A 10673-nucleotide genomic window follows, 5' to 3' on the forward strand; every position below is an offset into this window, starting at 1 on the left:
ATTAGTTGCTGAATCAGATGTATTATCTACTGAATCAGAAACATCATCTCTTCAAACAGAAATATAGTTTCTTAAACTAGACGTGATGCATTGCCTTATATGTCATATAATATGATGAGCTCTACTAGACCTATGCTAGCTGAAGACAACATCCCAGGACATAAAGGCTGTACTATGAGCCAGTAACTGAAAGAACAATGGTGATGCTTTAATAAACAAGAAAAGATCAAATAAAATTCAGAAGGAAGTAATCCACTGAACATGTAGTGAGACCACCACCCAACATTGTGGACACGAGCTATGACACATTACACAGAGCTTCAAGAATGATTTATGGTCTGGAAAAAGAACCTGCTTTATTAATGAGACACCAAGAAACCTAATCTATTTTACTCATTCAAAAGAAAGCAAGGGTTTAAAACTTATCTAATAGGGTATATTTCAGAGTGCAAGTGGAACTTTGACAAGGACATAAAGATATGCAGTGGTCGAAACTTAGAAATAAGGTACAAACTTTTAACAATTTAATTAACCATCAGAACCCTGCTACTTAAGGATATAGTCATTCTTCATGATCTGAAGTCTTAAGAAGTCAAAACTGCAGAAGTTTAACAGTGTGAAGTTTAAAAATTATGTTCTAGATTAACCTTAAATTATGTGTGAGAGGTAAGCATGCTGTGATCTGTAGTAGGGAGCACGCTAGATGATGTGTTCTGGTTTTAGAGTCTACTTATCTACAGACGTCACACAAGTACATGACTGTTAAATTCTTACGAAATGAACCTTCCTGTGCCTACATTAACACATACAGGAACCAAGAACCTAGACCATTCCATCTGCTATATGTTAACATACTGAACCTTACAGCAAACAGCCTGCAGTGGGTAGTAAACCTGTCACCTATTTATTGGAAGACTATTCCGAAACTAGACACAGCCCTCTGCTGAGATTGAGGAACAAGTCAAAGAAGCTCATCTCTCAAATACTGGGGAGGTTTGGATTTGACATAAATCCATCCCATTCTCTAAGGAAGCAACACAGAGATGTGACTGAATTTTTGAGAACTGAGAACTATATTTTAATGCTCATCTTACCACTGATTTCCTACACAATTGGCCTAAATTTCATTATCTCATTTTACTTTGTTTCCTGACCTGTAAAGCAGGACTAGCAGTACTTCAAGTCCCTAGCAAAGCACATTGGTATCGGTCACCCATATGTGCTACATTAGTATTAAACAGGGAGTCCTCACCTCCGGTAGAAGGAAAAGCCTTACAGTGAAAGCTGCTGCGTTGACTAACACAGCCAAGGCAGGCAGGTACCCTTAGCTCTAAACTGGATGATGAAAGGTGGAGGCAGCAGCCTCACAACCAGATCCCTGAAACAGCCACCCTGGGCTTAAATGGCTCTGCTCTTCAGGACTAAAAAGCCTAATCAAAGCATGTTGTTACTCACTCAACCTGCACAAGGCACTGGCAGCAGGGAAGAGGTGGCCTGTTCCCAAACGCATATGGCTGTTTCGTAATCCAGCCTGAGCTTAACATCCGTCATTCCGCAGCATGAAAGCGAATAGTGCTGTTATTGTATATAGCACAGCAAACCCAGTAATCAGACATGCATGTGAAACATACTAAACACAAGGAACTGATACACAATAATAATAATAAAAAAAAAAAACAACAAAAAAACCAACACATCCTACCCCAAATCCCACAATCTACAACCTGAAAAATATCCTAGAGTGGAGGGATACTCTACAACTAGTGCAAAAAGCTGCCTTCCTGGCACTCCTCTAGCTGTGAATAACAGAGGAGAGCACAGCTGTAGGACAGAGCTCTTGGCAGTACACCAAGGAGACAGCACCCTACGCTTTTGGTCTGGAGTTTCACAACTAGTGATCTGAACTTAGTGTGTTTTCTCAGGGCCACATTAAGCCGATTCACACTGAAACCCAGCTCCAGCATCCTTCCTCTGGATACACAAAGCACCTGTGCAGCAGCAGAGGCACAAAAGACCATGCTAACTATCCACTGGGAAAAAACACAGATATAAGGTGCACAGGGAAGGGAAGGGAAGGGAAGGGAAGGGAAGGGAAGGGAAGGGAAGGGAAGGAAAGGGAAGGGAAGGGAAGGGAAGGGAAGGGAAGGGAAGGGAAGGGAAGGGAAGGGAAGGGAAGGGAAGGGAAGGGAAGGGAAGGGAAGGGAAGGGAAGGGAAGGGAAGGGAAGGGAAGGGAAGGGAAGGGAAGGGAAGGGAAGGGAAGGGAAGGGAAGGGAAGGGAAGGGAAGGGAAGGGAAGGGAAGGGAAGGGAAGGGAAGCGAAGGGAAGGGAAGGGAAGCGAAGGGAAGGGAAGGGAAGGGAAGGGAAGCGAAGGGAAGGGAAGGGAAGCGAAGGGAAGGGAAGCGAAGGGAAGGGAAGCGAAGGGAAGGGAAGGACGCAGACGCTGCTGGATAGAGCTCCCTAAGTGAGCTCTGTGTGCAGCTTAGGGACAGTACACGGGCCTGAAAACGGAGAGTCAATGGGTGTCCCATGGCCATTGCAGCAGTCTGCAGGGCCATCAGCACAGGCCTGGCAGGTTAAGGAACTACAAATAACCACCAAAACTCCATCGGATCAATCCGGGCTGTCACAGTGGCTTTCTGCTGGCGAAAAGGACCTTGCCTGTTGTTCAGCACCAGCACCTCACTACCAGCCCGCCGTCAAAATGTCAATAATTTGTGTGGGTTTTCTTGCTTGGAAAAACAGAATCCTGAGTTCTCATAAGAACAACTGCCACAAAGGATAATAGAACCCAGAAGTGGTTACAAAACTGAGGCCCTCATAATGATTTCCTTTCAGTCATAACTGATTATATCCACACAACAGAATCCCAAGACATCCCTAATGATAGCAGACTCTGTCAGTATGTGAGATGCTATGAGACTTGGTGAATTAAACCCCATTATTGTCCTAAATTATAGATAAATTTCTCCCTTTCCTTAGTGATATGCAACATATTTTTTCTTCAGGGCAGTTAGATTATGTCAGCACAAATTACTGCTTTCCACACAGTGCAGATGATAGAACCAGAGGCATTAACGAAGCTTACAAAAACCAAATCTGAAGAGACAGAAGGAACTGCTTCCTTTGACTTGGAAATAACAAATTTTGCTGTGGCATGCTGGGTAAGGCAAAAGAAAAAAACCTTAATTTGAGACACTGACGGAGCTTCAAAAGCTTCACATACTTAAAAATCAAAATTCAAGTTTGGATTCTTGCTCTAAATTACAAAAAAAAACCCAGTAGAATTGCCTTTCTTTAGATGGTCATATCCCCCTATTAAATATATACTGATGTATAATACTGAGATAATAGTTTATTGTCTAGCAAACTAGGGAGGTCTATTTTCTGCTTGGAAATAAATGAATATACAATGGCATTTAGAGTGTTTTTCTAAATGGTTTCCTATTCTTTTAGTTTTTCATGGTAGACCAAAGTTGAAGGAAGGGCAGAGGAAATGCCAGTGGTTACATGTTTGAGAAAGGTTCACAAGTTCTGCACGAGGCAAGGTTTGCAGGAAGTAGTAGTATCTTTTACTAGATCAAGCGATATAATCAGAACAAAAAACCCAGGTTGTCAGGCATATGGCTCTCTAAAATTTTTGTTGCTTGATATACAAATACTTGATTTGTAAATCCAAGAACAGGGAATTACTTCATTATCCTGCATAATTTTCCTTTATTATCATTTTATTATTGCACCATGTGCACTAGAAGTCAAGCTCTTGGTTGCCATCTGCTGTTTCTCTGTTTACATTTCACCATTTTTGTTAGCAAGGCCAAGTCATTACAAGGAGTCTTAAAGAATTGTTAAGAACAGGCACAAATGCTGCTTTCACACACAGCCTGCCAGAAACAAGTGACCAAAAAAGTTCTGGAAGGCTTTCTCAGTGAAATGCTGCCCAGCTATTCATATGGAGAGGATGTGATGCCCTCTCAAACCCAAATGCTGAGCAGGAGTCGGAAGTCTAGGTTTAGTAGTAGCAGATCCACTAGATTCACTACAGATCATTTTGTGGCTACGGCATTGGTATGAAAGCCTTTCTAAGTCTGTTTTTCTTGTTGCCAGTTCTGTGCTCAACATCGCAGTGACTGGCAGCACTCCCTGCTGTCACTCACTCCTATCCTGTACCTGGATGTGAGCATGACTAGAAAAAGATACTTCAGCCCTGGCACCACTACCTTCCCCATCCAGGACGGGGTTCCCATCTCCCAGCTATCTGCTCTGCTATCAGACCCCTGGGGTCCAAGTCTCCCAGTTCCTGCTGCTTCCCAAGCTAAGCAGGCATAACAGCCCCAGATTAAAACTACTAAGTTTGGGGTCTCTCTCTAGGCAAAAATTAAGGTTGTGCCCGCATCTCCACCTGCGAGTCCTTTTCCTCCAGTGTTTTCAGTTCCACTCCTCTCTGCGCCACAGCAGACCGGACTTGTACCCAAACACCTTTTAAGTGACCTTGAGGGAAGTCACTTACATTGAAGATTTTATGCTTATTGAACTCCCATATTTACAGAACCACATGCCCTGTACACCTGTTCTGGCCTCGTTTCCTTACATTAACATGTTTAATTTTTAAAGAGTTTAGATAAATCAAATACATCCTTATATGCTAAATACTTTTCAAGCAAGAGACAGTTTTGTCAGGGCCTCTGGCATTAAAATCACAGTAAGCATTCAGCTCTGTTCCACCGAAAATAGGACCAAAGAGTTTCACCGTTGAATTTCCATGCTTCTGCAGACAACTGTTCTGGGGTTGCCCAGTTGGTTCTTCTCTGAACCAGCCCACTGTTTGCACTGTCACAGTTTCAAAATCTGCCAGGAAGCAGAAAGAGCAGCCATTTCTGCTCTCTTATGGAAGTCTAGGTAGATTTCATGTTTGTTCTCACTACTCTGTGTAACCACCAGAAGGTTACAGAAACCCAAAGAGCTCTGCACAGGAGGGTCTTACGGGAGAATCATAAGACTGAGCTTTCTGCTGGGCTAACACTGACTCCAAACAGGGATCCAGCTCTCACTGACAGCACCCATAACAAAGTCAACCTCCAGCAAAACCTTGTTAAAGCCAAAACCAGATTTTATTTTCCATTATTTCCCTTCAAAGCAACTAGAATAAAAAGGAATCTCACTAACAACCTCCTGTGCTGCACTGAGAGTCTGGGTACTTAAAAATTGCAGAAGCCTGAAAACTAGAAGTTGGAAGTTTTAAAGCCAGTCCCCAACTCCTTAACAGGCTTCTGCCAGTTCTTCATGGGATTTTAATAATCCTGACTTTGAGGTAGTGATGATGCAGGTTATTGCTTAAGATGTATTCATCACTCTAGCCGCATCTGGATCTTTGTCTTTAAGGAGAAGAAAAAAAAAGATTACAAAGTTAAAAGGATGTTAATGATTATTAGTCCTGATGAAGCAGTACTGCCAGGTAAGCTTCATGACAAACCCAGTATCCATTCCATTCGCTTGTTAAAAAACAAACAAAAGCCTCTTTGGTAGTAGAAGCATAAGTGTGAAAGCCACAGTAATACAGGGCTTCCTTGTGTTTCATGATTCTTTTTCACCCCTTGCCATTCAAGCCCTTTACATACATTAGTTAATTCTTTGCAAATCCTTATCTTTGCTTTACACCTGGGGAAACTGGAGCACTGATCAGGGATGGTACTTATCTAAACTCAGCCCTGGCGACTCATGGTAGAGCTGAGAACAAAGCCCATGTGTTTTGGCTCTCAGTTTCCTATTCTAAAGCCTTCTTTTTTCCTGCACTTTTCAAATGTGCTCATTTTGAAATGCAGCAGTTCCAAATAAAAAGGTTAATCTCAAACAGTGCAATTGTCATTCACTCCTCTTCTACTCCTCCTTTTGAAAGGATGTGCAGATACAGACATTCTGATTCCCTCCATCACAAGTGTGAGAGAGAAACCTTTGGACCCTGCAACTAACAGTTGTGGGTTTGGTTTTTTTCTGGCACACAAGTGATCTCAATAACAGAAGAATAACCAACATATGCCAATGCGCCATCCTAAAAGCCCCAGTGTACAAAACAACCATTACTGTCCTGGCGTGGCCCCAACATAGTGAAAGCAAGGAAAGAGGTAGCAGTGTGCATGTCTGCCTCAGTACAGAACAGTGATAGTTAGATATCAAGTAAAACCCTTCACAATTTTTCAGTGATGTGTGCTCTGCACCACCGCACTTCTGGGTTTTCCAGATGACCAGGTATGCACCAGCATACCTGCAGTATATAGAGGTATCTTGAGAAGAAAAATCATTTTACTGGCAAAAAAAACCTAGTGATCCTTCTAATACAACTCTGTTTGGTACAACATGTGCCAAGCTCATAGATAAAACTCGCATCACACTACAGTCTGAGCAAGACCTGCAGGTCTGGCCCTGCAACATTAAATTCCACTCACAGCTTGAAAACATCATGTGTGATTTATTCATAGCATCTACTTTTAGTAGATGGTAAAGCTTTTCTCAATAGCTTACCAATTACGGCAGAAAACACAGTAGTAGTAATAAATGGTATTAAAATTTCAATCTGCACAGTTGAATGTGTATTTGCCTTAGCACAGGCTCCTTACTCTTTACTGTCTTTACTCTTGGGATAGTTATGTTTTATTTCACAGGAATGTTATACACTTTACAATTTTTGGCACCCATAGCAAGCCGTTGTTTCGCTACAGGACATTCCAGACGTTTCAGCAGAAAGGTACAAATACTGAAAAAGCTGGAAATAAATCCTTACTAACTGACCCTTAGGTTCAGTTGGATAAAGCAGAACAAAGTGATTAGGATTAAAAGGGACAATTCTACTGAATCCAGAAAACATATTGTAAATACTAAAAACTTACGACTGGACCTTTACCAAGGGATGTAACACACTCTGCCATTACAGAAAAACTGGAAACTGGGCAACGAATACAGTGATTTGGCAGGCAAGGAAGCACCGTTTGTTAGTCAGAATAATGTAGCAAGGTAGATAAAGGTAAGAAATAGAGCTTCCTACTCCAGGAATATACATTTAAAGTTTGTACTTCAAAAAGTAAGAGCACACAAAAATGCTTACACTGCATATAAGAACACACTAGTATTGGCAAAGATGTGTTCTTACATATGCACATATTTAGCCCCTTTTTATTAATTTCATACAAAACACAGACATTGCAAGAATGGCTATAGCTTAATTTACAATGTTTTCAAGTAATATATGACTGTTTGCCAGTCATATATTGGGCAGTCAACAGGTTACCCTGCAATGAATCTCAAAGCACGTAAGAGGAAGTGAGAGAGACTGATAAAAATAAAAGCATCAGCTCCAAAATAGCATAACCACCCTCAGCTGCTGCTTCTGCCGTGCTTTGGAGAACTCTCTGGACTTGCTACACTTGTGCACTTTGGAGGTTAAAGATCTTGATGATAATCAGTGAGTGTTAGAGGCTTTAATATTACTGCCTTAAATACTCTACAAACATAACCCACCTGCTAGCTCATAAAGCATATGGTGACAACTTTCAAAAATTAACCAGAAAAGGAAAGCATTGTCTTTCCAGGAGTGACTTTGTCTGCAATCAGACATATTCCAGAGCAGAAATGTGGCTTTTCATTGATCCATAATCATTCATATTTTGACAATGAAAGCTGGAATCGCATCCATTCCTACTGAGTCATTTGTATGCATCATTTGTGTTATTAACATTGTCCCAGTGCTATTAGTGGCAACTCTCTGCAACATTTTGTGGGTTTGGAGCAGATTCTAATGCGATCAGATATCAGGCACAAATATATAGTATCATCGTTTGAAACCCTGAAGAAGTGTTATTTACCTGATAATTTGGTAGCATCCACAGCTCTGTTTCCCACGGTCATTTGCAAAAGCATGATGGCATTATACCTCACCTGAATACAGCTTATTACAAATACCTGTACATATTGGTTAGAACACATTTGGTAGGGCAAATGTAATTACAGAGGTGCTGTAGGAAACGGACGTTATGACATGATTTCACACACAGACATGGTTCATCACTGTAGAGTAAGCCTCTGGGTGAAAACTAGTTCTCTAGTATAAAGCATCTACAAAGCCAAAAAGCTTACTAAATTACAAAGCTTTAGATTACAACAGACCAAGTTTTCCATATAACCCTGTCCTTCCCACTGATTTCTACCAACAGTTGCTTTGTGTGAGGACCTAGCTAGGCTCATCCAGCTGACAGTTACTTGAACTACAGTGCCACAGTTTTGTTTTGCCTTGCAGACTTCAAGTTGAGACACACAGCAGCACTGTTAAATGAAGCTGCAGCAGTACAACTTAACCCAAAAACATTAGTACCAGAATGGCTGAGGTACTAATCTGGTGTGATTTTGATATCACACATCTCTAATGAGACTGCAAGTGCATTTGTAAGGAAAAAAAATTCCATGAATGCAGAATGTTAGCTCCAGCACAGCTGTTCTGATGAGCTCATTTGGACAGTGGTGAGTAAGGAAAACTATAATTTTACCTGCAGGGGGGCTCGTTGGATATTTGCATAAGTTACTTGTAAGAAGTTCCATTTTTCAACTGATCAGAGAGCAAAGTATGCCTTGCTGATGATGATGAGCCAGGCAGGATGTTGGCAGGTATCACTGAAGTTCACTCAGACGTAAGGTGCTAGAAAAACAAAATTTGCCATTAGTTGACATTTTCTCTAGCAATTTTCAACTGGAAAGTGACAGCTGTTCTGCTAGTGCAACAGTAAGTCAGTCCTACATGTTCTGTAAGGCCAGTATTTAACAAGCTAATCTGCAGTCCCTTATTGATTCAGTTCAGCCATAAGCTCAGCCCTGAACTTCATTTCAGTGTCACAACTACTGGAAACTAATTGTGGATTTTCATCTGGAAGCATTTATTTTTGCAGCAATCTCCCTATCAGCTGCAGCCCAGGTTGCTTCCATTTTGGAAGCTCCAGAATTTCTGACTGGTTCTTTCATAATGCAAGTGGCAGCTTGAAATCACCATGATAAATCCACAAAAGGGGACGGCCAGTTTTCCTGGGCACTTGGACATCTTGCACCCTACGGCACGCAAAGCATTACAGTACCAGGAACAAATCCCCAGCCAGTTCAGTGGATGGCTCCCTGCCACGCTATTCCCGTACTTGCACAGTGCATTAACATGCAAATCCAGAGTATCACATATGCTAACGTCCACTAAAAAGACTTTGCATTTCAGGATCTCAACTTAATGAACAAATAGAATCCTGCAGCATCACTGTGGTGAAAACAATTGCATAGCACAAGCGATCAAGGACTTCAGTGATCTGTCAAAATGAATGAACACAAGTGAATGGCAAAGGAAGGAATATGGCCAAGAGAGAAGAAAGCCAGCTGTGGTAATTCCCCCTGTCCACCTTAGCTTCAGCAGCAAAAATAGTGCAATCAGCGACTGACCTGTGACCCTTTGGCTCTGTGATGGCCCACTGCTTTGGTGAAGCAATCCCAAGCTGTTTTGTTATACTTTGAGCTGCTGCTCAACTCTCAAGCATCAAGCAGTATAGACGGTACAAGCACAGTGACTTCAGGGTCCATACATCTGTTACTCCCGTAACTGCTGCAAAAGCACTTGGCAGATGGAAGATTTGCCTTTGAGGAGAAATAGGTCAGGCATCAGAAAGTAAAAACTGAGAAACAGATGCAGTTTTTCTTCCCCAGCAGACTGGTACTTTGCTCAAACATACTCTTAGTAACTGAAGGCACAGCTCCTTGAGAGCATTTCCCCGTACATTATGAAAGACAATATTGCCCACCAGGCTCGAGAGTGTAGCAAGGTCTCTGACCATGATGAGGTACAAGCCAAGCACACTGTAGTGAAAAGCAAGAAGTGGAGGGCTCAGCACAAACACTTTGCTTGAGACACACCTCTTAGTGTTTGTGACTATTACAAGAGGGTGATTTTCTGTGGGTAGGCCCCATTTCTACATGCTGTTAATTAAATCCTGGGGGAAAGCAGAGAAATAGTGCTATATTTTCATTCAGTTACTCTATTCATGTGTACTCACTAGGATTGCACTGGCTGTTTTCATCCAAGTCACCTAGTCCAACCCTCCTGCAATGAGCAGGGACATCTTCTACTAGATCAGGTTGCTCAGAGCCCCGTCCAACCTGAGTGTTTCCAGGGATGGAGCATCCACAACCTCTCTGGGCAACCTGTTCCAGTGTTTCAGCACCCTCATCATAAAAAATTTCTTCCTTATATCTAGTCTGAACCTACCCTCTTTTAGTTTAAAACCATTATCCCTTGTCGTACCGGTACAGGCCCTAATAAAGTCTGTCCCCTTCTTCCTTACAAGCCTCCTTTAAGAACTGAAAGGCTACACTAAGTCTTCCCAGAGCCTTTGCTTCTCCAGGCTAAACAACCCCAATTTAAATCAATTCCAGCTAACAGTGAATAAGAGGGAAAAGGAACTCATGAAAGCACACACACCCCCAAAAAAGACTTAAAATAACAGGGAGGAGCTAGCACAGGGGATCTCTGATACAAGGCTGGACCTAATCATTAAGATAAGCAACAAAACCAGCACATTTATGTTGGTATGGCTAACAATAAGGCAACAGTGTGCTGTAAAAATTTTTTAAGTATACAGAAATCATGAGACATCAATTC

This window comes from Vanellus vanellus (assembly GCF_965231255.1).
Source record: "Vanellus vanellus genome assembly, chromosome: 11".
Classification (NCBI taxonomy): domain Eukaryota; kingdom Metazoa; phylum Chordata; class Aves; order Charadriiformes; family Charadriidae; genus Vanellus; species Vanellus vanellus.